Genomic DNA, 14,573 nt, shown 5'->3' with positions numbered 1-14,573 from the left:
CCTCCATTAAAAACAGTAAAAAAAAAACAAGAAGGGTATATATTACATTAAATGAAGATATTGAATAAAAGATCTCCAGGTCTGTTCAAATTTAAATGAAGAGTCATAAAGATTGCTTCTAATTTTCTCCAAATTCAAGCATAATATCGTCTGAGAAAACCAAAAAAAGGTGGTTGGAGCGTTAAGCTCTTTCCAATGTTGTAAGATACATCTTTTCGCCATTAAAGTAAGAAAAGCAATCATTCTACGGGCTGAAGGAGAAAGATTACTGGAAATTTTAGGTAGTCCAAAGACAGCAGTAATAGGGTGAGGAGAGATATCTATATGCAATACCTTGGAAATAATATTAAAAATGTCTCTCCAAAAAGTTTCTAGAGTAGGACAAGACCAAAACATATGAGTTAAAGAGGCTATCTGCCCCGGACATCTATCACAAAAAGGATTAATATGAGAATAAGAGCGAGCTAATTTATCTTTGGACATACGTGCTCTATGAACAACTTTAAATTGAATTAGGGAATGTTTAGCACAGATAGAGGAAGTATTGACTAATTGTAAAATCTGCCCCCAGTCATCCACGGAAATAATAGATCCCAATTCTTGTTCCCAATCTGACCTAATCTTATCAAATGGAGCTTTCCTAAGTTTCATAATAATATTATAAATCACAGCCGATGCACCTTTCTGACATGGATTGAGGTTAATTATAGTATCTAAAATGTATGTAGGAGGAAGCATTGGAAAGGAAGAAAGTATAGTACTTAGGAAATTTCTAACTTGTAGATATCTAAAAAAATGTACTCTTGATAAATTATATTTATTAGATAATTGTTCAAAAGACATAAGGGAACCATCTAAAAATAAATCCAAAAACTGTGAAATACCCTTAGTCTTCCAAATTTGAAAAGCACGATCCGTAAAAGAGGGAGGAAAAAATGTTACCTAAAATAGGAATCGCTAGCCCAAATTGGTTAAGATCAAAAAATTTTCTGAATTGAAACCAAATACGTAAGGTATATTTAACTATTGGGTTAGACACCTGTTTAAGGCATTTCAAATCAAAAGGAAGAGAGGAACCTAAAATAGAGCCAAGTGTATAGCCCTGAACAGATTGTAATTCCAATGCTACCCATTTAGGAATGGATAGTATATCCTGGTCAAGTAACCAAAATTTCATGTGTCAAATATTAATTGCCCAATAATAAAATCTAAAGTTAGGTAATGCTAAGCCTCCATCTCTCTTAGCTTTCTGTAAATGTATTTTACCCAGTCTCGGGTTTTTATTTTGCCAAATAAATGAAGAAATTTTGGAGTCAACTTTATCAAAAAAAGATTTTGGAACAAAAGTTGGTAATGCCTGAAATATATATAAAAATTTTGGCAAAAAAAACATCTTAACTGCATTAATACGACCAATCAAAGTTAAATATAAAGGAAACCATTTAGATGAAAGTTGAATAATATGGTCAATTAAGGGTAAAAAGTTAATCTTAAATAAATCTTTGTATTTACAAGTAATTTTAATCCCAAAATATGAAAAATAATTATTAATCAATTTAAATGGAAAGTTATGATATAAGGGAAGTTGTTTATTAATCGGGAAAAGTTCACTCTTACTAAGATTTAATTTATAACCTGAAAAAAGACCAAATTGTGCTAATAGCTCTAAAACAGCAGGGATGGATTTTTGGGGATTAGAAATATATAAAAGTAAGTCATCAGCATAGAGTGATATTTCATGGGACTTTAAGCCCCGAGTTATCCCAGTAATATTTGGAGATTCTCGAATGGCAATTGCAAGAGGTTCTAATAGATCTGCTCAATGGTGGGGAGGGCTTTACCTGTGATAGACTGGCCCATATCCATTATTTTTTGTCATCTTTTACTTCCAAAACAAATGCTCTACTATCTCTATCATGGAAGCTATTACCAGGTAAACACAGATCTGTTCAATGTACAGTAGTGTGCAAAAGTCTTAGGCATACATATATAGTTAGGGTACCTAAAATGTTTGCACAGTACTGTAGTAATATTATGTACTGCATAATTTCATGACATATGTGAGTAATGATATACCTGGTTCTGATACGGTTCTCTACTGTGGACCGAGAGCGGGCAGGGAGCAGGAAGAGGTTAGGAAAAGGGGAAGGGAGAGGGGAGGGAGCAGGAAGCACCAGAAAAGCATTCTGTAATGATTATCAAACCAATTGTTCAGAATCAAATGACCTTGCCTGATGTCTCAGGGCTGGGTGTGTCTGCACTCTCAACCCCCCCTGCCCTTGGCACTCTTTCTTTGCCACCTGTCCCACACCCCAGCCTCGTCATTCCCAACACCCTTTGCTCCCGCCAGATTTACAAACTCGTTTTCCACTCCACGTTGACAAATAACAGTACTGTGCAAAAGTCTTAGGCACCCTAGCTATATCTACATCTGTGCCTTAGACTTCTGCACTGCACTGTATACTGGAAAAAAGACTGAACATTCCCATTGACTCTCAAGACTCTTGAGAATCCCCAATTAGTGTTCAAAGTAGAAGGAGCATTCACGATGGGTCTATGTGCTAGAGCACAGAGAGAATTAGATGAGAACACCATGTCACAAATTAACCTCCTGCAACTTTTGGCCACTTATGTAGCAGAATCTGCAGGTCCCACACTGGCCTCAGCAATCATCCTCAATCTGGAGGGACTGCCTAAGCCCTAAGGCAGTGGTCCCCAACCACCGGGCTGCAAAGCATGTGCTACTGGGCCGCGAGGAAACGATATGATTTGCCGATATGAGTCAGCTGCGCCTTTCCTCATACCTTGTCATGCCCACTGTTGAACTTGAACGCACGCGAGGTCATCAGTCGGTCATTAACCTACAACTACTTGATGGGTAAAAAAAGTTGCTTGAGAGTTTCTTTGGAAGAGGTGGTAGGGGACACAAAAGGCCTAATGATGATGATAACGCAGAGACAGCTGAGGCCAAGACTGCAAAAAAAAAAGCTTCCTTCAACAGAAAATACGACGAGTCGTACATAAAATATGGCTTTATTGCTACTGGTGACTTGCACACTCCAAGCTCCCTGTGTGTGATATGTAGAGACAAGCTGTCTAATGAGGCAATGAAGCTCTCAAAACTGCTTCGGCACCTTGAGTCCAAGCACCCTGCACTTAAAGACAAACCTGTTGAGTTTTTTTGAGCAGAAAAAACGTGAGCAAGTGGGACAGAAGCAAGTGCTGAGAGCCACCACCTCCACAAATGCTGCTGCTCTGAGAGTGTCCTACTTAGTGGCTTTCACTGATGGTGAAGAATTGATTCTGCCTGCTGCCAAGGACATGTGCTGTGAACTGTTGGGAGAAGCTGCAGCTAACAAGGTGGCACAGGTTTCCTCTTTCAGCTACCACAGTTTCAAGGAGAATCGATGACATAGCAGAGGACATTGAAGCACAGCTGTTGGAACGGCTTAACGAGTCACCATGGTATGCTATCCAGGTCGACGAGTCTACCGATGTCGACAACAAGGCAATACTGCTGGTTTATGTGCAATATATATTTCAAGACAATGTGCGTAACGATACGTTCTGTGCATTGCTGCTGCCAACCAACACAACTGGGGCAGAACTATTCAAGTCTTTGATGACTACATGTCAGGCAAATTGGACTGGTCATTCTGTGTTGGAATACGCACAGACGGGGCTGCAGGTATGACTGGACGGCTGTCTGGTTTCACTACCCGAGTCAAAGAGGTTGAATATGAATACCAGTCTACACAATGTGACATACACAGAGAAATGCTGGCTAGCTGAAAAATGTCACCTGATCTTAACAGCATATTGATTGATGTTGTTGAAGTTATCAATCACATCAAAGCAAAAGCCCTTAACATTTGTTTGAGCAGCTTTGCAAGGAAATGGATGCAGGGCACAAATGCCTTCTCTTACACACTGAAATCAGGTGGCTATCAAGGGGGAAGAGCCCTGGCCGGGGTTTTTGAGTTAAGAGAGCCGCTACAGAGATTTCTTTCAGGAAAAAAGTCACCACTGGCAGCACACTTCAGTGATGAGGAGTGGATAGCAAAACTCGCCTATCTGTGTGACATCTTCAACCTGCTCAATGAACTCAATTTGTCACTTCAGGGGAGAATAACAACTGTCTTCAAGTTAGCAGATAAAGTGTCTGCTTTCAAAGCCAAACTGGAACTGCGGGGACGGCGAGTGGACAGGGGCATATTTGACATGTTCCCAACATTAGCTGGGATTTTGGGAGAAACTGAGGCTGCACCGTCCTTCTCACAGCTGGTGCGTGATCACCTATCTTCACTGTCGTCAGAATTCGAGCGTTACTTCCCAACCGCAATTGATCCAAGACGTGCAAAGGAATGGGTCCGTCACCCATTTGTGAATGTCCCCGGTGAATCATCCATGTCAGTGCGGGAAGAAGATCAACTCCTCGAGCTTGCAAATGATGGTGGGCTGAAAAGTATGTTTGACGGAACATCCCCGCCGGCATTCTGGATCAAAGTCAAGGCTGAATATCCTGAGATAACCATGAAAGCACTGAAAACATTGCTTCCATTTCCAACATATCTCTGCAAAGCAGGGTTTTCTGCAATGAATGCAACAAAAACTAAATTGTGGAATAGACTGGATATAAGGAACCCCCTTCAAGTATCGCTGTCTCCCATCAACCCTCGATGGGACCGTCTTGTTGCAGGGAAACAAGCCCAGGGCTCCCACTGATTCAGCGATATTGGCGTGTTGCAATGATTTTATATGTTCATACGAGGAAAATATGCGCTGTGTGCTTAACACTTTATACTTTATTGTCGCCAAACAATTCATACTAGGACGTACAATCATCACGGCAATACTTGATTCTGCGCTTCCCGCTCCCTGAATTACAAATATTAAGTATTAAAAATAGTAAAAATTAGTAAATATTAAAAATTTAAATTACAAATCATAAATAGAAAATAGAAAAATGGGAAGTAAGGTAGTGCAAAAAAATCGAGAGGCAGGTCCGGATATTTGGAGGGTACAGCCCAAAATCCGGATAGATCTGCGGAGACACTCAACTTCACTGTACACCCATGATTGTGTAGCCAAGTTTCCATCAAACTCAATATATAAGTTTGCTAATGACACAACAATCGTAGGCTGTATCTCGGGTAATGATGAGTTTGAGTACAGAGAGGAAATAAAGAACCTGGTGGCATGGTGCAAAGACAATAATCTATCCCTCAACGTCAGCAAGACAAAGGAATTGGTTGTTGACCTAAGAAGGAGTAGCGGACTGCACGACCTAATTTACATCAGTGGTGCGCAAGTGGAACAGGTCAAAAGCTTTAAGTTCCTCGGGGGGGTCAATATCACAAATGACCTGACTTGGTCCAACCAAGCAGAGTTCACCGCCAAGAAGGCCCACCAGCGCCTTTACTTCCTGAGAAAACTAAAGAAATTTGGCCTGTCCCCTAAAACCCTCACTAATTTTTATAGATGCACTGCAGAAAGCATTCTTCTAGGGTGCATCACAACCTGGTATGGAAGTTGTCCTGTCCAAGACCGAAAGAAGCTGCAGAAGATCGTGAACACGGTGCAGCACATTACACAAACCAATCTTCCGTCCGTGGACTCACTTTACACCGCACGCTGTTGGAGCAGTGTGGCCAGGATAATCAAGGACACGACCCACCCAACCAACACACTTTTCGTCTCTCTTCCCTCCGGGAGAAGGCTCAGGAGCTTGAAGCCTCGTACGGCCAGATTTGGGAACAGCTTCTTTCCAACTGTGATAAGACTGCTGAATGGATCCTGACCCGGATCTGGGCCGTACCCTCCAAAAATCCAGACCTGCCTCTCGGTTTTCTTGCACTACCTTACTTTCCATTTTTCTATTTTCTATTTATGATTTACAATTTAAATTTTTAATATTTACTAATTTTTACTATTTTTAATATTTAATATTTGTAATCCAGGGAGCAGGAAGCGCAGAATCAAATATAGCTGTGATGATTGTATGTTCTAGTATCAATTGTTTGGCAACAATAAAGTATAAGTATAAACCTACTCCATGATCAATCTAACCCCTGCATCCTAAACAGCCTATAACACTCCAATTTTCTTACATTTATGTGCCAATTTTTAAATGTCTCTGTTGTATCAGCCTCCATCACCACCCCCAGCAGCGCATTCCAGGCACCCACCACTTTCCCTGTAAAAAAAAAACACCTAACTCTCCTACCATCTCCCCTAGACTATTCTCCAATCACCTTAAGTCTTGTATTAGCCATTGCTGCCCTCCCTGGGGAAAGGACACTGACTGTCCACTCTATCCATGCCTCTTATCATCTTATACAATTCCCATCCTCCTTCGCTGCAAAGTGAAAAGACCTAGCTCACTTAACCTTTCCTCATATGAAATACTCCCTTCATGCAGTTTTATAGAGCAGAAACATTACCTCATGGCTCTAGAACTCAGTCCCCAATTAACGAAGGCCAACACTCCATACAGCCTCTTAGATAGATAGATAGATATACTTTATTGATCCCGAGGGAAATTGAGTTTCGTTACAGCCGCACCAACCAAGAATAGAGCATAAATATAGCAACGCAAAAACCACAAACAATCAAACAACAAAATGCAAACTATGCCACATGGAAGTGAGTCCAGGACCAGCCTATTGGCTCAGGGTGTCTGACCCTCCATGGGAGGAGTTGCAAAGTTCGATGGCCACAGGCAGGAACAACCTCCCGTGACGCCCAGTGTCGTATCTCGGTGGAATATGGCCGGAGTCCAACAGCAAAAAGTTCAATATCCAGTCTACAAACACGTTCCTCGATCGTAATATGACCCGGATTGCACCAGTAGTAGTGAGGTCGGAGATGGTATTAAACAGGAAATTAGAAATGTGTGCAATAAAGGTAACAGCAGTTATAATGGGTGACTTCAATCTACATGTAGATTGGGTGAACCAAATTGGTAAAGGTGCTGAGGAAGAGGATTTCTTGGAATGTATGCGGGATGGTTTTTTGAACCAACATGTCGAGGAACCAACTAGACAGCAGGCTATTCTGGACTGGGTTTTGAGCAATGAGGAAGGGTTAATTAGCAATCTTGTCGTGAGAGGCTCCTTGGGTAAGAGTGACCATAATATGGTGGAATTCTTCAAGATGGAGAGTGACATAGTTAATTCAGAAACAAAGGTTCTGAACTTAAAGAGGGGTAACTTTGAAGGTATGAGACGTGAATTAGCTAAGATAGACTGGCAAATGACACTTAAAGGATTGACGGTGGATATGCAATGGCAAGCATTTAAAGGTTGCATGGATGAACTACAACAATTGTTCATCCCAGTTTGGCAAAAGAATAAATCAAGGAAGGTAGTGCACCCGTGGCTGACAAGAGAAATTAGGGATAGTATCAATTCCAAAGAAGAAGCATACAAATTAGCCAGAAAAAGTGGCTCACCTGAGGACTGGGAGAAATTCAGAGTTCAGCAGAGGAGGACAAAGGGCTTAATTAGGAAGGGGAAAAAAGATTATGAGAGAAAACTGGCAGGGAACATAAAAACGGACTGTAAAAGCTTTTATAGATATGTAAAAAGGAAAAGACTGGTAAAGACAAATGTAGGTCCCCTGCAGACAGAAACCGGTGAATTGATTATGGGGAGCAAGGACATGGCAGACCAATTGAATAATTACTTTGGTTCTGTCTTCACTAAGGAGGACATAAATAATCTTCCAGAAATAGTAGGGGACAGAGGGTCCAGTGAGATGGAGGAACTGAGCGAAATACATGTTAGTAGGGAAGTGGTGTTAGGTAAATTGAAGGGATTGAAGGCAGATAAATCCCCAGGGCCAGATGGTCTGCATCCCAGGGTGCTTAAGGAAGTAGCCCAAGAAATAGTGGATGCATTAGTGATAATTTTTCAAAACTCGTTAGATTCTGGACTAGTTCCTGAGGATTGGAGGGTGGCTAATGTAACTCCACTTTTTAAAAAAGGAGGGAGAGAGAAACCGGGGAATTATAGACTGGTTAGCCTAACGTCGGTGGTGGGGAAACTGCTGGAGTCAGTTATCAAGGATGTGATAACAGCACATTTGGAAAGCGGTGGAATGATCGGACAAAGTCAGCATGGATTTGTGAAAGGAAAATCATGTCTGACGAATCTCACAGAATTTTTTGAGGATGTAACTAGTAGAGTGGATAGGGGAGAACCAGTGGATGTGGTATATTTGGATTTTCAGAAGGCTTTTGACAAGGTCCCACACAAGAGATTAGTGTGCAAACTTAAAGCACACGGCATTGGGGGTAAGGTATTGATGTGGATGGAGAATTGGTTAGCAGACGGGAAGCAAAGAGTGGGAATAAACGGGACCTTTTCAGAATGGCAGGCAGTGACTAGTGGGGTACCGCAAGGCTCAGTGCTGGGACCCCAGTTGTTTACAATATATATTAATGACTTAGATGAGGGAATTAAATGCAGCATCTCCAAGTTTGTGGATGACACGAAGCTGGGTGGCAGTGTTAGCTGTGAGGAGGATGCTAAGAGGATGCAGGGTGACTTGGCTGGGTGAGTGGGCAAATTCATGGCAGATGCAATTTAATGTGGATAAATGTGAAGTTATCCACTTTGGTGGCAAAAATAGGAAAACAGATTATTATCTGAATGGTGGCCGATTAGGAAAAGGGGAGGTGCAATGAGACCTGGGTGTCATTATACACCAGTCATTGAAATTGGGCATGCAGGTACAGCAGGCGGTGAAAAAGGCGAATGGTATGCTGGCATTTATAGCAAGAGGATTCGAGTACAGGAGCAGGGAGGTACTACTGCAGTTGTACAAGGCCTTGGTGAGACCACACCTGGGGTATTGTGTGCAGTTTTGGTCCCCTAATCTGAGGAAAGACATCCTTGCCATAGAGGGAGTACAAAGAAGGTTCACCAGATTGATTCCTGGGATGGCAGGACTTTCATATGAAGAAAGACTGGATGAACTGGGCTTGTACTCGTTGGAATTTAGAAGATTGAGGGGGATCTGATTGAAACGTATAAGATCCTAAAGGGATTGGACAGGCTAGATGCAGGAAGATTGTTCCCGATGTTGGGGAAGTCCAGAACGAGGGGCCACAGTTTGAGGATAGAGGGGAAGCCTTTTAGGACCGAGATTAGGAAAAACTTCTTCACACAGAGAGTGGTGAATCTGTGGAATTCTCTGCCACAGGAAACAGTTGAGGCCAGTTCATTGGCTATATTTAAGAGGGAGTTAGATATGGCCCTTGTGGCTACGGGGGTCAGGGGGTATGCAGGGAAGGCTGGGGCGGGGTTCTGAGTTGGATGATCAGCCATGATCATAATAAATGGTGGTGCAGGCTCGAAGGGCCGAATGGCCTACTCCTGCACCTATTTTCTATGTTTCTATGTTTCTATCCGTTGTTACCAGAACAGTAATCACCCAACTCCTTTACGCTTACCGCTCTCAGTGCACTTCCAGTCAGCCTGAACGGTCTGGAAGCCGTCCATGGAAAAGTTTTGATCGGGTATGTCCTCGTGCAGCCCTGTTCCAGTAAAACACTTAACACTGCACTCCCGAAATGTTCTCTGACGCCTGGCTAGCGCCGTGAACTTGTCCATTTTATTACCCACCAAAATCCTCTTCTCCATAAGTCTCTGTTGTCTCGACTCAGTCCTCTTTCCTCACCTTTGTGAACCACCCTATCAACTTTGAAGCACTTAGACCACGAGATCCCCCTGTTCCTCCACACTGCTAAGAATCCTGCTATTAACCTTGTATTCGACCTTCCCCTTCATTTTTGATCTTCCAAAGTGCATCACTTCACACTTTTCTGGATTGAACTTCATCCGCCATTTCTCAGCCCAGCTCTGTATCCTGTCAACCTACACAACACTCTACACTATCCACAACATCACCAACTTTTCTGTCATCTGTAAACTTTCTAACCCACCCTTCTACTTCTTCATCCAAGTCCTTTATAAAAATCACAAAGAGCAGGGGTCCCAGAACACCACTAGTCACACCGACTTTTGGGTAGGGAGTTGTGTTACTATCTCAAAGAAGAATACAGTTATCTTCAATCTCTTTCCAGGATATCTAATCAGTTAAATTCTTTGTTTATAATTGCTTCAAGAAGCCAGATTTATCATCCCCAAGTGCGAAAAAGATTGAGTTTGATTGTGATACCTCCAGGTTAGTATTGCCCTCTCATTTCTGGGTATGCATATAAACAACAGTCATCTACATCCACGAGAATCAAACCCCACTGAAAATCAGTGACTCAGAACTCAAAAGGGAGACTCAGAACAATACAAACCCACTGGCTAATCGAAATAAGCACCTTTGGTACACCCAACTCAAAGAGATGCACAGCTCTAGCGTCTCGATCACTGGTAGCTCCTTAATGTAAATCACTTGACTTGTAGTTTCTACAAATAATATCCAAACGTTACTTAAAATGGTATGATGCTATTGACTTAAAAGTGACTTATAATTGACTTATCACTATATTCATGCGAGGAAAATATGCACTGCGTGTTTAATATTAAATTTGTTAAATAAACCCTTTTAGAAATGAATATAGTGATTTATAAGTGACTTATAGTTGACTTATCACCTATATTCCGGTCGTGATTAACACCCCCCACCTCGATCGGCTGGTCCGTAAGAATATAGTAAATATTAAACCGGTCCGCAGTGCAAAGAAGGTTGGAGACCCCTGCCCTAAGGTAATGACATTCCTGAAGGGATCAACCAGTCTTCACATAACAATTCAGAGCAAGTTATTTAACTGAACACGATCAGTACAATAATCTTACTGTGGCTGTAAAGTTTTGGAGCTGAAGTAGCAAGATGAAATGTGGAAAGAACTACTAATCTGTTTTCAAATTATGTAAAAGGCTTCATGCAAACAAATGTCTCAAGGCATATTTAAGCAGTTATTTCAAACAATTTACATTTCAACAAATACAAGTTTGAACAGAAGTTTTAATCTTGCACCAAATGGGGACATGCTTACAGAACATTGGCTAGCCACATTTCAGAATATGCATATTTTGAAGTTATAACCTCTCAAGCAAAATTTTGTCCTTTGAATCCTTCAAAATGTACTTATCGTGAAGAATCTCCACCATCCAGGTCACACTCACTCTCACTGCTAGCAACAGGCAAGAAGTACGAAAGCCTGAAGTCCCACATCACCAGGTTCAGGAACAGTTACTTTCCTACATCCATCCAACTCTTGAACTAACCCACATTGCCTTATCTGAGCAATGAAACACTATGGAGCACCTTTTGAACTACCGTGGAATTGTCTGACTTTTTTTGGTATTAAGATTTTGTTTTTGCGGTCTCTTGCTCTCTCTTCCCGTGTTATATAATTTATATTCTGTGCATTGTCTGTGATGCTGTTACAAGTGAGTTTTCATTGTTCTTGTACCTCACCATACTTGTGCAAAAGACAATAAACTTAAAATTTTTTTCAAGTAGTTTTTCCATACTGAATCTCAAATTCTGTAAGTTTATTAATAATTTCAGATAGCACTCAGTCTTGTTTAACTTAGCTTCTCTGATTCAAACAGGGTATTTATTTGACGCAATAATAACAGAATGACAAAAAAATGGAAACCCTGCTGTACTATCCAAGCATTGCAGGTCAAGATGCAACCACCAGGGTCAAACACAACGAATTATTTACAATGGTTTTGATGAAGAGTTCAGTTTAACCTGTTACGTACCCCGTAACTGGGTTGCCAAACCAGCAGAAATGGACCACTCAGTTGGAGTCTGGATTATTGGAACTAAGAAAGTTTTATTAAAGAAATAAGCAACACAGTACTCTAATAGTAAGGATATAAATGCAACAGGTTAGCAATGAATAAACACACATGTACACAGAACTAGGATAACAGGATCAATCAAGCTCTATCGCAGTCTAGGGGTAAATGACCAGTTTCAAGTGACGCAAAGTTCAGTTCAGTTAGCAGTAATCACTGTTGTGCCGTTGGGCGGGGAAAAGGAGAGAGAGCGAAAGCGAATGAATATTCAAAACGGATTCCACACAGACCTTCGATATTCCTCGCAGTTAGCTTTTGGGCGAGTCCTTGGTAATGTCTTCTGAGGTCACTGACTGTGACCCCTCCGTTCCAGACACGATCATTCTTCAGCGGTGAACCCGGCACCCAGGCAAGGGCGGACACACACCAGGTTCCCGCCGACCATATCTTTCCACCCTGCCGACCATATCTTTCCACACTGTGCGTCTATGGCTGGTCCCGCGATCAAACCTCCAAAACTCCCACCGACTTGTGGGGGCGCACCGCTTCCAGGGTCTCGTTACCTCGTGGTGTTGTGTGTGGTGTCTTAGCGAACCTGCCCCTTTTTATCCCCCTGCTGGGGTATCGCCTGTCCATCACACTTCAAACAGTTCAGGGTTCAAAAGGAGCCGGTCTTGACAATATCCAGACCGGTGTCTCTTTCCGTTAAACTCTCTCGTCTCTTCATTAACATTTCCAAATGCTGCTCCATTGTCTTACTTATCTCTCTCTCCTGAAGACAGGTGGCAGATCAACTGTTGATCCCAGGGTTCAAAAGGAGCCAGTCATGACAATATTCAGACCAGTGTCTCCTTCCGTTAGACTCTCTCGTCTCTTCATTAACATTTCCAAATGCTGCTCCATTGTCTTACTTATCTCTCTCTCTCTCCTGAAGACAGGTGGCAGATCAACTGTTGATCCCACTGGCGCTAGCACAGGACAGTTAACATCTTAGTCTATGTGTACTTTTGTAACCCTCTTTCGTCACAAACCTCAGCAGCTCAGCAAGAACATGCAGTTGGCTGCTGGTGCCAAACCAATCAACATAAACTAAAGATGGTCTAGTTCCATTCCTGAATGATATTCAAGCTAGATTATGTTGGGGTTAGACAAAAGGCTCCAGTCCATAAGACACAGGAGCAGAATTAGGTCATTCAGCCCATCGAGTCTGTTCCGCCATTCTATCATGGTTGATCCTGGATCCCACTCAACCCCATACACCTCCCTTCTTGCCATATCCTTCGATGCCCTGATCGATCAGGAAACTATCAACTTCCACCTTAAATATACCCAAGGACTTCACTTCCATCGCAGTCTGTGGCACAGCATTCCACAGATTCACTACTCTCTGGCTAAAAATGTCTCCTTACCTCCGTTCTAATAGGTCCCCCCCTCAATTTGGAGGCTGTGCCCTCTAATTCTGGATACCCACTTCATAGGAAACATCTTCTCCACATCCACCCTATCTAGTTCTTTCAACATTTGGTAGGTTTCAATGAGGACCCCACGCATTCTTCTAAATTCCAGTGAGTACAGGCCCAAAACTGTCAAATGCTCCTCATACGTTAGCCCTTTCATTCCTGGAATCATCCTTGTGAATCTCCTCTGGACTCTCTCCAATGACAACACATCCTTTCTGAGATATGGGGCCCAAAACTGTTGACAATACTCCAAGTGTGGCCTGATTAGTGACTCATAAAGGCTCAGCATTATTTCCTAACTTTTATATTCTATGCTCCTTGAAATAAATGCCAATATTGCATTTGCCTTCTTTAACACAGTCTCAACCTGTAAATTAATCTTCTGGGAGTATTGCACGCGGACTAAGCCCTTTTGCACCTCTGATGTTTGAAACTTCTTCCCATTTAGATAATAGTTGGCACTATTGTTCCTTTTTCCAAAATGCATTATCATACATTTCCCAACACTGTATTCCATCTGTCACTTCTTTGCCCATTCTTCCAATCCGTCCAAGCCCAGCTGCAATCGCATTGCTTCCTCAGCACTACCTACCCCTCCACCTATCTTGGTATCATCCGCAAACATTTCCACAAAGCTATCAATTCTGTTATCTAAATCACTGACAAACTATGCAAAGAGTCCCGGTCCCTGACAAATATCACTAGTCACTGGCAGCCAACCAGAAAAGGCTCCTTTTATTCCTACTTGCTGCCTCAGTCCTTTCACAAAAGCCTGCCAAGTTTCTTGCTTCAGATTAGTATCTAGTGACCTGGCTAAAAAGAGAACTAGAGGTCACAGGTTAAGTATGAAAGGTGGAATATTTAAGTGGAACCTGAGGGAGAACTTCTTCACTCAGAGGCTGGAATGAGCTGCCAGCAGAAATGGTAGATGTGAAGTTAAGAGAGGTTTGGACAAGTACATGGATGGGAGGCATATGTACAGCTATGGCCCAGGTGTGGGCCGATGGGACTAGGCAGGAATAATGGTTCGGCACAGAGTAGATAGGCCAAAGGGCCTATTTCTGTTCTGTAGTGCTCTGGGACAAGGCCAGCCTTGACTGAGGTTCAATCTGCAGCTGAATACCCTATTGATTTTGACATAGAATAGTGCAGTACAGAAACAACTTGCTTGATCCAAACAGGGGAGATACTGAAGGGCAGGGCACACAGCCATCAGTGGGGAGCCAGAACTTATTCTCAATCAATATCCACTGCAAACAGAACTTCCAACATGATCTCTTGGGTCAATATCGAATATTTACAAGGGATAGTTTCTCTTCAACTATTACCACTGGACATG

General features: G+C 42.2%; 1 protein-coding gene across 3 annotated transcripts in view; it reads right to left on the bottom strand.

The window, feature by feature from the left end:
* Positions 1-14,573, bottom strand: part of prkag2a (protein kinase, AMP-activated, gamma 2 non-catalytic subunit a) — a 508,879-nt gene that overhangs the window by 19,891 nt on the left and 474,415 nt on the right. The gene's annotated exons all lie outside the window — the stretch shown is intronic.

Source organism: Mobula birostris, chromosome 3 (assembly GCF_030028105.1).
Source record: "Mobula birostris isolate sMobBir1 chromosome 3, sMobBir1.hap1, whole genome shotgun sequence".
Taxonomy (NCBI): domain Eukaryota; kingdom Metazoa; phylum Chordata; class Chondrichthyes; order Myliobatiformes; family Myliobatidae; genus Mobula; species Mobula birostris.
The sequence above is the reverse complement of the archived record's forward strand: the minus strand, read 5'-3'. Positions and strand labels throughout refer to the sequence as shown.